This window comes from Mesoplodon mirus (genome assembly GCF_964341445.2).
Source record: "Mesoplodon mirus genome assembly, chromosome: 15".
NCBI classification, from domain to species: domain Eukaryota; kingdom Metazoa; phylum Chordata; class Mammalia; order Artiodactyla; family Ziphiidae; genus Mesoplodon; species Mesoplodon mirus.
Window position 1 is genome coordinate 35,646,676 of NC_138991.1, and position 12,155 is coordinate 35,658,830.

The window sequence follows — 12,155 nt, forward strand, 5'->3', positions numbered from 1 at the left end:
CTGGCGTCCACACGCCGCGTACTCACTGCACTCTACTCACTGTGTCACCTGGTGAAGGTACCTAAGCCCTCCAAGCCCGATTTCGCTTGGAAGTGGACATATCAACCTCTATTCTAAGTGCTTTTCTAGGGGATTCAGATGAATAGGTGTGTATAAAGCACCAGGACAGCGCCAGGCACACAGCCGATATCAGGAAATCTTGGCCTCCCTCCCTTTCCCTGCCCCCCTCCAACCCAGCACCTCCCACCCCTCAAGTCTGGGTGAGGAGTGGCGGCCCAGGGCAGCACTGAGCTACCCAACCTGAGAACACAGGCGATGAGTCAGGCCTGCAATAACTCTGAGCACGCATAGGGGGGCCAGGGCCGCCCCTGAGCTGCCAACCGCTCCAACAGAAGCACACATCCCGCCCTGGAGGATGAGACCCGGGATGCCCTCGAGATAGCTGGCGAGCTTATTAGCTCAGCGCCTGCAACTAGAGGTCTCTGGACCCACATCCAGGTACAAATCACAGGACTGGTTTCAGGGCCAATTACTCCTGAGCCCAGACTTTCCCCCGGCACCTCCTGGCAGGCGTCCCTCATCTCTCGGGCAGCAGGGGCCTCCCATGTACCAGCACACGTGGTATGTTCCAGCATGTCCACACACCCCGAGATGAACCAACTCGGAGAACTCTGCCAAACAGCCTGAGAACTACACTCGAGAACTTCAGCTAAGCTCTTCATGAACGTGTTGGGCCTACAGACCGCAGGCACACGACGGTCCAGGCCCTGTCAGGGTACTAGAGACCCAAAGATGAGAAAGACACAGCACACGGCCCCTCCATGACCGGCCACTGTCCCCACTAATACCAAGGCCTCCACCTTTCGTCCATCTGCATCAAATTCTAGCAAGTGCCAGAACATTCGGAGCCATTTCCCACCTCCCAGACATTGATCCTGCTGGTGCCCATGTCCAGACTTCCATCCTCTCTGCGCCTAAGCCCCCAGCAAACATGCCCATCTTTCCAGACTCAGCCACAGCACCCCGCTCTGAGCCACACCTTTAACAGAAAGTGCTGACCCCATCCTCCTGTGCGTCCTCACTGCATTCTCCATTTATCCAAACACACTGCATTTATTGGTTTCAGTATCTGTCCCCCTCTCACCACCCCCCAGAACAGGAACTCCCTGAGCGCAGAGCTGGAGCTGACCCAAAGCTGGGGCTGCAGCTCTTCAAATGGCCAATATCCCAGAGGGTCGAAAACACACACGCCGAAAGAGAGGAGCACCTTCTGCTCCAGGGGCCTGAGGCACATTTGGCGTGATGCCCAGAACGCCCACTGATGTTCCCCTCAAACGCAGCAATCATGCACACGCAGTGGCCGTGTCAATGCACCCATTCTCTGTTACCGCCTCAGCCATCCCCAAGCTGCAGTTCAAAAACCTAATTTGTTTCGGCTCATAATGATGGGGCTATTTAGGGTATTCTTAATTATGAAAATTGTTATTATTCTAATTGTCCATGGGAAAACAGCCTTAGTCTGGGGGCAACCTAAACACTTTATGATAATGGAATAAGGGAATTCTTAAATAAATTATGGTACACCCCAAAGATGGAATACGAGTCTTGAAAAATGTTTTTAAAAGGCTTTCAGGGGCTTCCCTGGTGGTGCAGTGGTTGAGAGTCTGCCTGCCGATGCAGGGGACACGGGTTCGTGCCCCGGTCCGGGAAGATCCCATATGCTGCGGAGCGGCTGGGTCCGTGAGCCAGGGCCGCTGAGCCTGCGCGTCCAGAGCCTGTGCTCCACAACAGGAGAGGCCACAACAGTGAGAGGCCCATGTACCGCAAAAAAAAAATAAAATAAAAGGCTTTCATACCTAGGATAATGCTGTTGACAAGTTAAAAATACCGGATATGTAACCATATACACTATATGCTCTCAAGCGGGCGAGTGTGCCATTTACTGAGCACCTACTATGTGGCACGCACTCTGTCCGGTGCTCTTGCCATCCAGCCCTCTCAACCCTCAACTGCCCTTGAAGGTAAAGATTATCCCCATTTTACAGATGTGAGAACCGAGGCCAAAAGCAATTAAGAATTTACTCAAGGTCAGACGGCCAGTCTGTGACACCAGGTTCTAATATAAGCTAATTTTTAAAAGGTGGGAAGGAACAACTCTGACGTTTAACTAGGAGTGATGGAGTTACGGGATATTTATTCTTTACCTCTTTCTGTACTGGCAAATGTTCTACAATGATCATATTACTTATTATGATCGGACCGAAGTTATCTTTAAAATATGTATCAAGGGCTTCCCTGGTGGCGCAGTGGTTAAGAATCCGCCTGCCAATGCGGGGGACACGGGTTCGAGCCCTGGCCCGGGAAGATCCCACATGCCGCAGAGCAACTGAGCCTGTGCGCCACGACTACTGAGCCTGCGCTCTAGAGCCCGCGAGCCACAACTACTGAGCCCGCGTGCCACTACTACCGAAGCCCGCGCGCCTAGAGCCTGTGCTCCGCAACAAGAGAAGCCACCGCAATGAGAAGCCCGCGCACCACAACGAAGAGTAGCCCCCGCTCACCACAACTAGCGAAAGCCTGCGCGCAGCAATCAGCAATGAAGACCCAACACAGCCAAAATAAATAAATTTGAAAAAAAAATGATCAACAACTTTGACCACGAGAAAAACCATCCTGCCTTCTCTTGCATTCTCTTGTCAGATTTAGCCACAAACGCCTGTGCACAGCCCCACGGCTCCAAGGCACAGAGGGACGCTGCTGTCCTACCAGAGAGGGGTTTCACACAAAGGAGAAAAGTTGCATGTGTCCAAGAGTCTTTCTATTCCTAGGGGATTTACAAAAGCTTTAGAACAAGACCTGAGCTGACGCAGGAATCTGAGTGAAACTCATCCTGCCTGATTATGGGCCTCCGGGTAGGGGAAACCACACAAATGGATCCCCTTACAGTTGCGGCCTCCAGGAAGAAGGCCCCGAGCGTGGTTTTTAAACTGGTGCCCAGACTGGGCGACTGTCAATTTGCCAACATGTGGGGACCCGTTTCCTCCCCGCAAAGCCCACCGAAATACAGAGTGGCCTGGCCCAAGCCTGAGCTGGGCAGTTCACCCTTGGCTCCATGCTCGGTGACCTTGGGACAGTCACCTCCCCTTTCCTGGGCTCCACTGCTCAGGCGGTTGGATGGGTTTTCCAGCCTCTTATAAGCAGCAGAACCCTTTTCCAAATGTGACCGTACGCTGCCCATCGATATGTAAAACGCAGAAGAGTGGGGTGCTCTTAATGACACAAGGGCTGCCCTCCATTCCTACTTCCTGAGAGGTCCAGGAAGCTGTTGTGGGGGACAGAGGCGTTGTGAGGGGCACGGATTGAAGACCAGTGAGACCGCGTGGACTTCAAACCCTATTTCCATGCTGCGTCTCTTTAGGGTGCTTTCCAAGAAGCATGGGCCTGCAACTCCACACCCCACCAGCTGACACGGTGCGCATGATCTGTAAGCAGAGCATGACCTTCAAAGACTTGTTATGGGGCAGTCGGCCACCCGGGCACTGTCAGAAAGCCTTCCCACGGAGATGGGAAAGTCGAATACTGCACACAAACACACCAAAGAAATGTTCTACTTTGCTAGACATGTTGTTTTTAATACAAATTTAAAACAATGGCCTATTATTTTTTTTGCCTGTCAAAGCAGTAAAAATAAGTTCAGTACTCAGTGCTGGCGAGAGTACACTGAGATGTCATACTTCTGGGATGGATAAACCCTTTCCAGAAAACAGTTTGGTAATATGTATCAAGAGGTTTAAAAATGTTCACCTGCTTTGACACAGTCATTAAAAAAATCTATCAAGGGCTTCCCCGGTGGCGCAGTGGTCGAGAGTCCGCCTGCTGATGCAGGGGACACGGGTTCGTGCCCCGGTCTGGGAAGATCCCACATGCCGCGGAGCGGCTGGGCCTGTGAACCATGGCCGCTGAGCCTGCGCGTCCGGAGCCTGTGCTCCGCAACGGGAGAGGCCACAACAGTGAGAAGCCCGCGTACAGCAAAAAAAAAAAAAAAAAAAAAAAAAATCTATCAAAGGAGATGAGAGAAAAACTTCAACATAAAGATATTCCCCACAGCACTATTTTAACTCGGTAAAAGAGAAGCAGAGAGAAAACTCAGTAGAAACGTACCAAAATGCTAACAACTGCCTTTGAGTGCAGAAACTATTAGAGACCTTTTGTTCAACTTCCTTATATATCTGAACTTTTCACATTTTCTAAAGTGGGAAACTATTACTTTTGTTTTCAGAAAGAAATCGCTACAATGTCCACCACTTTCAAAAGATCGTAAATATGAAACAAACCCCACCACTGTTACTTACCATCATTACTTCAGACGGCTGCTCCTGTCCCATTGGAGTTTCACTAACAGGCCTGTCAAAGTACCACGGCACCTCCTTGCCAAGAGACACATGCCCCACCCCTGAGTTCCAAGAAAGTGCAAAAAACACACCATCCAGGTGCCCAAACTTTTACAACAGGGGAGCGCTGCAAGGTAGGGCTTTTGTCTAGAAACGAGATGGCTTAAGCCGGTGCCACCAAGACCTGACTAGGCTTCTGAGAGATGGAAGGAACTACACATGATTTGTCCCTTGCACGTGGGGCTGCTAGAGGGGAAATGACAACTCCTCTCCTGGCTGGTGCCTGACTAGGGCCCTCCAGGGGCAGGTCAGAGCAGAACGTTCCAAATGGGGTTCAGAAAGCCACACAGTGGCCAGGGGGCAGGCCCCAGCGACCAACAGTTCCCCAGTGGGCAACCTCCTCCACCAGCACCAAGAACCTGCTGCTCCTTCTTTGCCAGGAGCAACCTGACCACCCCACGGGTCGTCAGAGCCTACCCTGGGGCCAGAATGGGGGAGCAGCGGAAGCAGTGGCAGGCACAGTGGCCATAATCACAGTAGTGGCCACCAACCAAGAGCTTACTATGTACCAGGCACCGTGCTAAGTATCTTATCAGTGTTCTCATTTAATCCTCACATTCCTGAGCAAAGGGTATCATCTCCATTTTATAGAGGAGAAAAGTGAGGCAAAAGATAAACAGCTTGCCTGAGAAGCCACAGGTATAAGCAAACCCAAATCAGTTTGCAGAGGGATAAACTGATGTGGACAAATCAGCCTGCCAGATATGTCTGCTTGACCTACTACACAGTTTTTAGTTTTTACAAATTGAGCCAATGTTTAAAAACTGGAATATCCACCATTAAGAAAAAAAAAAATCCAGATTTCCAGCTTCTCTTGAAAACCAGAAAACCTGGCAACATTTGCAGGCCTGACCCAGATTCATTATGCAGCCAGCAACGATGAGCTGCACCATTGTGGTGGCTGGTACTATTCTCAAGGTTACCACAGTTACCACAACTCCCCAGGGCAGAGCCGGCAAATTTTTCCTATGAAGGGCAGGAAGGTACATATTTTAGGCTTTGTAGGACACTGGGTGTCTGTTGCAACTACACAACTCCACCACTGTAGTGTGAAAACAGCCAAAGGCCACACATAAACTAACCGGCGTGGTTGTGTCCCAATAAAACTTTATTAACAGAAAGCGGCTGTGGGGCTTCCCTGGTGGCACAGTGGTTGAGAGTCCACCTGCCGATGCAGGGGACGCAGGTTCGTACCCCGGTCTGGGAAGATCCCACATGCCGCGGAGCGGCTGGGCCCGTGAGCCATGGCTGCTGAGCCTGTGCATCTGGGGCCGTGCTCCGCAACAGGAGAGGCCACAACAGAGGCCTGCGTACCGCAAAAAAAAAAAAAAGAGGCTGTGGGCTGGATTTGGCCCATGAGCCACGGTTTGCTGACCTCACTGTGGTCCCACTGACCTATAGTTGAGAAATACTTCTTAGAACCCGTTTCTCTATTGAAAAGTGGGAGAGTGCCTTATGCCTCTGGCCAGCCTCCCCTATGACATGCTTGCCCTCTGTAGACATGTCAGTCTTTGCCCAACACCTGAGGGTGAAATACAGCATCCAACAGCACGGCAGGCAGCATGTGGTGAGGGCCACCCCCAGGGAAGCCCAACCTGCTTCCCAGAGCCACACCTTTCCTTGCATCAGGCAACTGGGCCCTGGCCTACCTCTCTTCTCTCCACCCTCCCCTGTGACCCCCTCATCTGCTCCCATGGCTTCAATAATCCCATGCACGCGGAGCATCCAGATCTTTCTTCCAATGTCCTGCCTGAGTCCTTTAAGCCCTCTGCTCCAGCCATCAGCAACTCCAGTGAGAGCCCAGAACCAGCCAGGCTGTTTCATGCCCCTCACCCCCCACCAAGAGTACCCATCCCACCTGTCCACTTACTCAATTCTTAATTCCCAGCCTGAGACTCTCTGCCCAGTGAAATCTTTCCTACATCCACTCCTGCCCTGCACAGAGAAGTGGCCTCTTCTAACCACCAATGTCCATGTGACATCTGAGTGCAATTATCTACTTGTCCCCTCCACTAGGGCATGGACTCCTAAAAGGCAAGGATTATGGTCAGGAAAAGATTTTTCAAACGAGGCACAGAACGCTGACTATACATGAAGAGATACATTTCACTGTGTTAAAATTAAGAATGGTTGTTCAACAAAACATGCCTCAAAGAAAGCAGAAAGTTAAAAGCTGGAAAAAGATATTCACAATAAGCACGAAGGATTAATATCAAGGATATATAAAGAACTCTTACAAGTCAATTTTCTTTTTAAAGCGCCTGGAACCCCACAGAAAAATTGCAAAAGAGTGAACATATAATTGACAGGAAACACACATGCCAATAAACTTATGAAGAGATGTTCGACATCAGGGCTCAGGGACACAGAAATCAGATCCCAAAGATCCCATTTTATACCCATTCCACTGGCAGAAATAAAAAAAAGTCAGCCTATATCAAGTGTTGGCAAGAGCGTGGAGCAAGGGGAAGGCCTACATTCTGCTGCTGGTGGAGTGAAAACTCCTACAACCACTTCAGAAAAAGTCTAGTAATAACTGCGAAAGTTGGACATTTATTCACCCTATGACCCAGCAAAATACCACCCCTCAGCTCATACCCAAGAAAACCTCTTGCATATGTGCAACAGGAAACGTGTACAGAAATGTTCAGAGCAGTCCACACGTGACAGCAAAACTGGAAACAAGCAGGTACCCATCAACGGAAGATCAGACGCATAAACTGTGATTTGTCTACACCATGGAATATTATTCAATATTCAAGATAAATGAACCAGATGACATGCAATACTATGGACAAACTGTAGCGATATTTTTTAACGTGCCTTAGGAATACACAGGTACCATCAAACTACATAAAAATGAAAGTGAGGGGATAATGGTTATCTCGGGATGGGAATGGGAAGAAAGATCAAATGATTGGATGTGTATTTTGTTTCAAGATCCTGGCTTTTGTTGTGGATGGCTGAAATGCAGGAACTTACGACACATTAAAAATAACTTCGGAAACAAGTGAAAGCAAGCCGGGCGTGAACGGCGATCAGTGTGTATTAATCTAGTTCTCTGTTTACCTGAGGTGAAAATTAAAACAAACACACAGAAGGGACTGTTTAATTCTCTGTACTCCAAGTGCCAAGCACAAGCCCAGGCACACAACTTCCTAAGCATGTGTGCAATGAATGAGGGACGCTCCTCCCTCACCCGTGGCCCCGTTCCCGCCGGCCTCTTCGGTACCTTCAACAGGTCTGAAGCCAAACCCACCTTCCTTGCTGACGCCCCTCTCCTCCTGGATTCCCTGGCTCTGCGCTGGCCCTCCTCCGCCTTCACCCCCACAGCCCAGCGGCTGCCCTGGCTTGCCCTCTCCTCACCTCCTCAGACCCCACTGCTAGCATCTGGTTGGGACCTTTCTGCCTCTCACCTTGACAAGCACTCTCTGCCGACTGGCTTCTCCAACTCCTGTCTCTCCTCGTCCACCCCAGAGACAGGTGCGAGGTTGAGCTTCCCGATACAGTTCTGATCCTCTCTCTTCCGCACCTCCCCTAGAGCTCTAGAAATAATGTTCACATTCCCTGGGCTGACGCTGAACGCCCATCACGGTCTGGTCCCTTCCTATCGACAGGAGCTGCCAGCGCATCTCTCTTCAGTGCCCTCTTCCATCTACACCTTCCCCTCCCCAACCCTCCTAAAGAGCGTAAGTGATGCGCTGCTACCCCATATACCGCCAGTTTCCCCAACTCTGTGCCTCGACTTTACCCGGAATCCCACCCACTTGGCCAGCCATCCTCAGCTGACCCACACTTTCAAGGCCCCATTTAAACACCTCCAGGATGCTGGGATGTGCCCACTTGAAAGAAAAATCCCCTCTTACCAACTTCCACGGCATTCTGTCTGTCCTCTACAGTTCTCTCTCTTTCACAAGACCCAGAGCAGCCAGAGGGCAAACCCCCGTCTACCTCCCCCTGCCAGAAGCTGGCAGTCGTGTACGGAAACAGTCACAAAGAGAATAATCTAATCCATTCCACGCTTTCTAGCCAGGGTGCTCATCTGGCTCATTTCTAGCCATGACTCATAAAATGCCCATCCTAGGACTTCCCTGGTGGTCCAGTGGTTAAGACTCCGAGCTTCCAATGCAGGGAGCTCAGGTTCAATCCCTGTTCGGGGAACTAACATCCCACAAGCCGCGCGGCACGGCAAAAAAAAAAAAAAAAAAAAAAAAAAAGGCCCTTCCTGGAATTCTACTAAAATCCTTCTGTTCCCGAGCCTTGGCATGACCCACAAAAGCCCCCGCTCAGCCCCCTGCCTACCTTTCCAGGCTTCTCGGCCCCGCATCCACACGCTGTCGCTTCAGCCACACTGAGCTGCTTACAGTGACCCAGACATGCCAGGTTTCTTCACGACTTTGCGTATACTGACTCCTCTGCCAGCCTCCGCCCGCTACTTCCTGGGTCCTACTCCTTCTTCACAACCATAGCTATCATCTTCTGGAGGCTTCTGGACCTTCCCTCCTGGGCAAGGGTGGGCTGGGCTCCGCCCTGTGATTATCCACTCCTCAACATGTATCACCCTGACAACACCTTGTCACTGTCTATGGTTTGTTTATCTTTTCCACCAGACAATGAGCTCCTGGAAGACAGAGCTTTTGCGCCTGGTCACTGTACCCCCCAGCACTGAGCATGGGGCTTGACAAAAAGGAGGCACCCAGTAAAGGTTCAAGTAACAAAAGAAACTAAAATTTCCAGTTCAAATGCAGAAACCGTGGCTCGTGTCCTGCATCCCATAAAGCGCGTCTGAAGGCAGAAAGCATCTTCTAAGACTGGTTAAACAGGAGAAGCTGCTGGCAGGAAGCCACCTGAATTTATCTGAGACAGTTGGCAATCAACAATCAACTCCCAGGGCTCACTTTCATCCTGGGGACCTCAAATTCCACCCTCCCCAGTGCCCACTTTCTCTACTGAAAACCAGATTGGGAAGGCAGCAATGTAAAGTCCCCATGGCTCTCACCTTTTCTCTCTGGAGAGCTGGCACAAACTGTGCCTTCTTGATGGAGATACCAGATCCTTAGGAGGAATGACTTGTTTGAGTTCCCATCTTGATATAAAATGCAAACAACAAAAACCGGGCAAATCTGAAAGGCTTGCTGACTCAGCAACACAAATTCCAAGGCACCTTTGCCAACAAGGAAGAAGATGATCAGGTTTTAAATTGAGAAACAGCAGTTAGTGGAAACGAATACACAGATGTCCGGCCTGTGTGCTGTGGCTGGGGACTGGAAACCACCAGATTTATTTTCCAACAGCCTGGGCAGAGCAGAAGGTACAGTAGTCTCCCTCTGCCCACTCAATAACCAAAGGGATGGCTAAAAACAACAACAACAACAAAAAAAAAACCACAAAACAAACAAACACACACTAAGCCCTTCCACAGAAAGGCCTGAAAGGACTTCGTAAGCCAGTCTGCAGTGTAGGTATCCAGGAAATCAACACACCAGAGAGGGAAAAAGTTTGGCCAATGGCAAATGAACAAGAAGCCTAGTTATAGTCATACTGATGGTTTAAGTAAAGCCTGATTTTGGCTACCCGAAAGACCACCTCCTACAACTCTAGAGGAGCCAGGATAGCATGCAGAAATATTTTGAGCTTCTTAAGGGTCCAAGCGTCTCTGCACAAACTATTTCCACTGCTACTGGCCCTTAGGGAAGAGGAACCAGTGTGGGGGACAGCAGCTGGCTGAGAAAGGGTAGTCTCAGGGCGGGGGGAAAAAGCCTCCTAAATCCTCTTCACAGCATATACATTATGCCCTCCCCAAGAAAGTGACCCAGGGTCCCAGGAAATAGGCACTTCCTGGAAGGCAGACCCTACATGAGGCGAGTTAGGAGTTAGACTAAGGAGGCAAACGCCCCTAAAGTACAGCCCCTGGCTCCAGTGAGCCGTCGACCGGGAGGCAGACCCCAGCGGAACCCAAACGCTAACTAGGGCAGCCGGTGACATTATCACCACCGCCTCCTCCAAGTCCTGTGGGAAAGGGTACGCTCCCACAGACGGACCAAACTCTGTGTCTGCGCCCCTCCCCCTGCTAGCCCTTCGGCTTCCACCCCGGCGTTCACCCTCCCACCAGGTCCGGTCCTAAGCTCCCAGCGTCTCTCGATTCCCCCAACTCCCTCCTCCGGGACATCTACCCGAAGGCCGGTCCCCACAATCCCCCCCCTCCCCCGTCACCCCGGGGCTCTTCTCCGGCCCGGCCCAACGTTCCCTCACGCCCACGCCCGCCCCCTTCCGGTCCCAGATCGGCTCGGTCTCCCCCGCGTCCCCGGGACCCCAGCCCTGGCAACGAGCAGGTGGCCTGTCCGCCCCTCTTACCGAGGCTGAGGAGGGCGAGGGGGCAGGCGGAAGACACCGCCGGGCTCAGGCTGCAGCCCGCGCTGGGCCTGGGAACGGCTCCGGCTCTGCCTCCCAGGTCTAACGAAGAGGCAGCCAGAGTGAAACAGCGTCGCTTCCTTGCGTCCCAGTGCGCATGCCCAGGACGCTGGGCCTTCTGGGAAACGTAGTTCCAGCGGAACAGCGGGTAGCGGGGCCGAACTCGACGTGCACCTGTTTAGGGGGTATGTATCCCAAGAGAGCTTCGTATCTAGTTGGGGAGACAGACACTTAAACACACAACTACAGGACTCCCCTGCGCAGTGGTTAAGAATCCGCCTACCAATGCAGGGGACACGGGTACGAGCCCCGGTGCAGGAAGATCCCACATGCCACGGAGCAACTAAGCCGTCGCTACAACTACTAAGCCTGTGCTCCAGAGGCCGGGAACCACAGCTACTGAGCCTGCGTGCCACAACTACTGAAGCCCGCACGCCTAGAGCCCATGCTCCACAGCAAAAGAAGCCACCGCAATGAGAAGCCCGCGCACCACAATGAAGAGTAGCCCCCGCTCACCGCAACTAGAGAAGGCCCGCGTGCAGCAACGAAGACCCAACGCAACCATAGATAGATAGATAGATAGATAGATAATAAAAATTAAATTTAAAAAACACACACCTGCAATCTAGTAGGATAAATGTGATGAAGGAGTGAGAGCATAGAAGGGGGTGCCTAATGCGGGATGGGGGGGAGGTCAGGAAGACATCACAAAGGAGGCGACATCTGAATTGGATTTTGAAGCTTGTGTAGGGGTTTGTCAGATGGAATACAGGGAATCCCTTGCAAAGGATGAGAGATGTGAAAGTGCCTGACGCATTCAGGAAGCAGGGAAATGTTCTGTATGGCCAAGGGAGAGGGTACATGGATGGGGTGAGGACAGAGAAAATGGATTAGGGTGTGGCAGGATATGGGGAAATGTCTGGGTAAGATTATGATGGACTCTATATGTCATGCAAGAAATTTAGGCCACTGGAGTTAACTGAAGATTAAGCAGGGGAATGAGGGTAGGCATTGCATTTTAGAAGGATACCCTTGTGGCGGGTGGAGGATAGAGAAAGGAGTGGGGAGACCAGTCTGGAGGTTGTTATTCGGGTCGAAGGTGATGAGGCCTAAACCAGACTGGTGACTAATCTTTTGGGATCATAGACCTCCTGTAGAAAGCTAAAGAAAGCTATTCCCAGAAAAATGCTCAGACGTGTTCACACATGTGTATACACATACATTTTGCATACAGTTCCAGGGGATTCAGGGTCCTCTGAATCTTGGACTCTAGTTGAATATCCTTACATAATC

General features: G+C 51.2%; 1 protein-coding gene across 5 annotated transcripts in view; it reads right to left on the reverse strand.

Annotated features, from left to right (window-relative positions):
- DTX2 (deltex E3 ubiquitin ligase 2) overlaps nt 1-10,940 on the reverse strand; it is a 34,228-nt gene extending 23,288 nt beyond the window's left edge. For 2 of the 5 annotated variants that reach the window (XM_082643789.1, XM_082643785.1), the window contains exon 1: nt 10,806-10,940. The gene's annotated coding sequence lies outside the window, so the exon portion shown is untranslated. Of the gene's footprint in view, nt 1-9,450; nt 9,616-10,805 lie in introns of all 5 variants that reach the window. The other 3 variants (XM_082643788.1, XM_082643787.1, XM_082643786.1) reach the window with 3 other exon arrangements.
- Between the last annotated feature and the right edge of the window lie 1,215 nt (nt 10,941-12,155).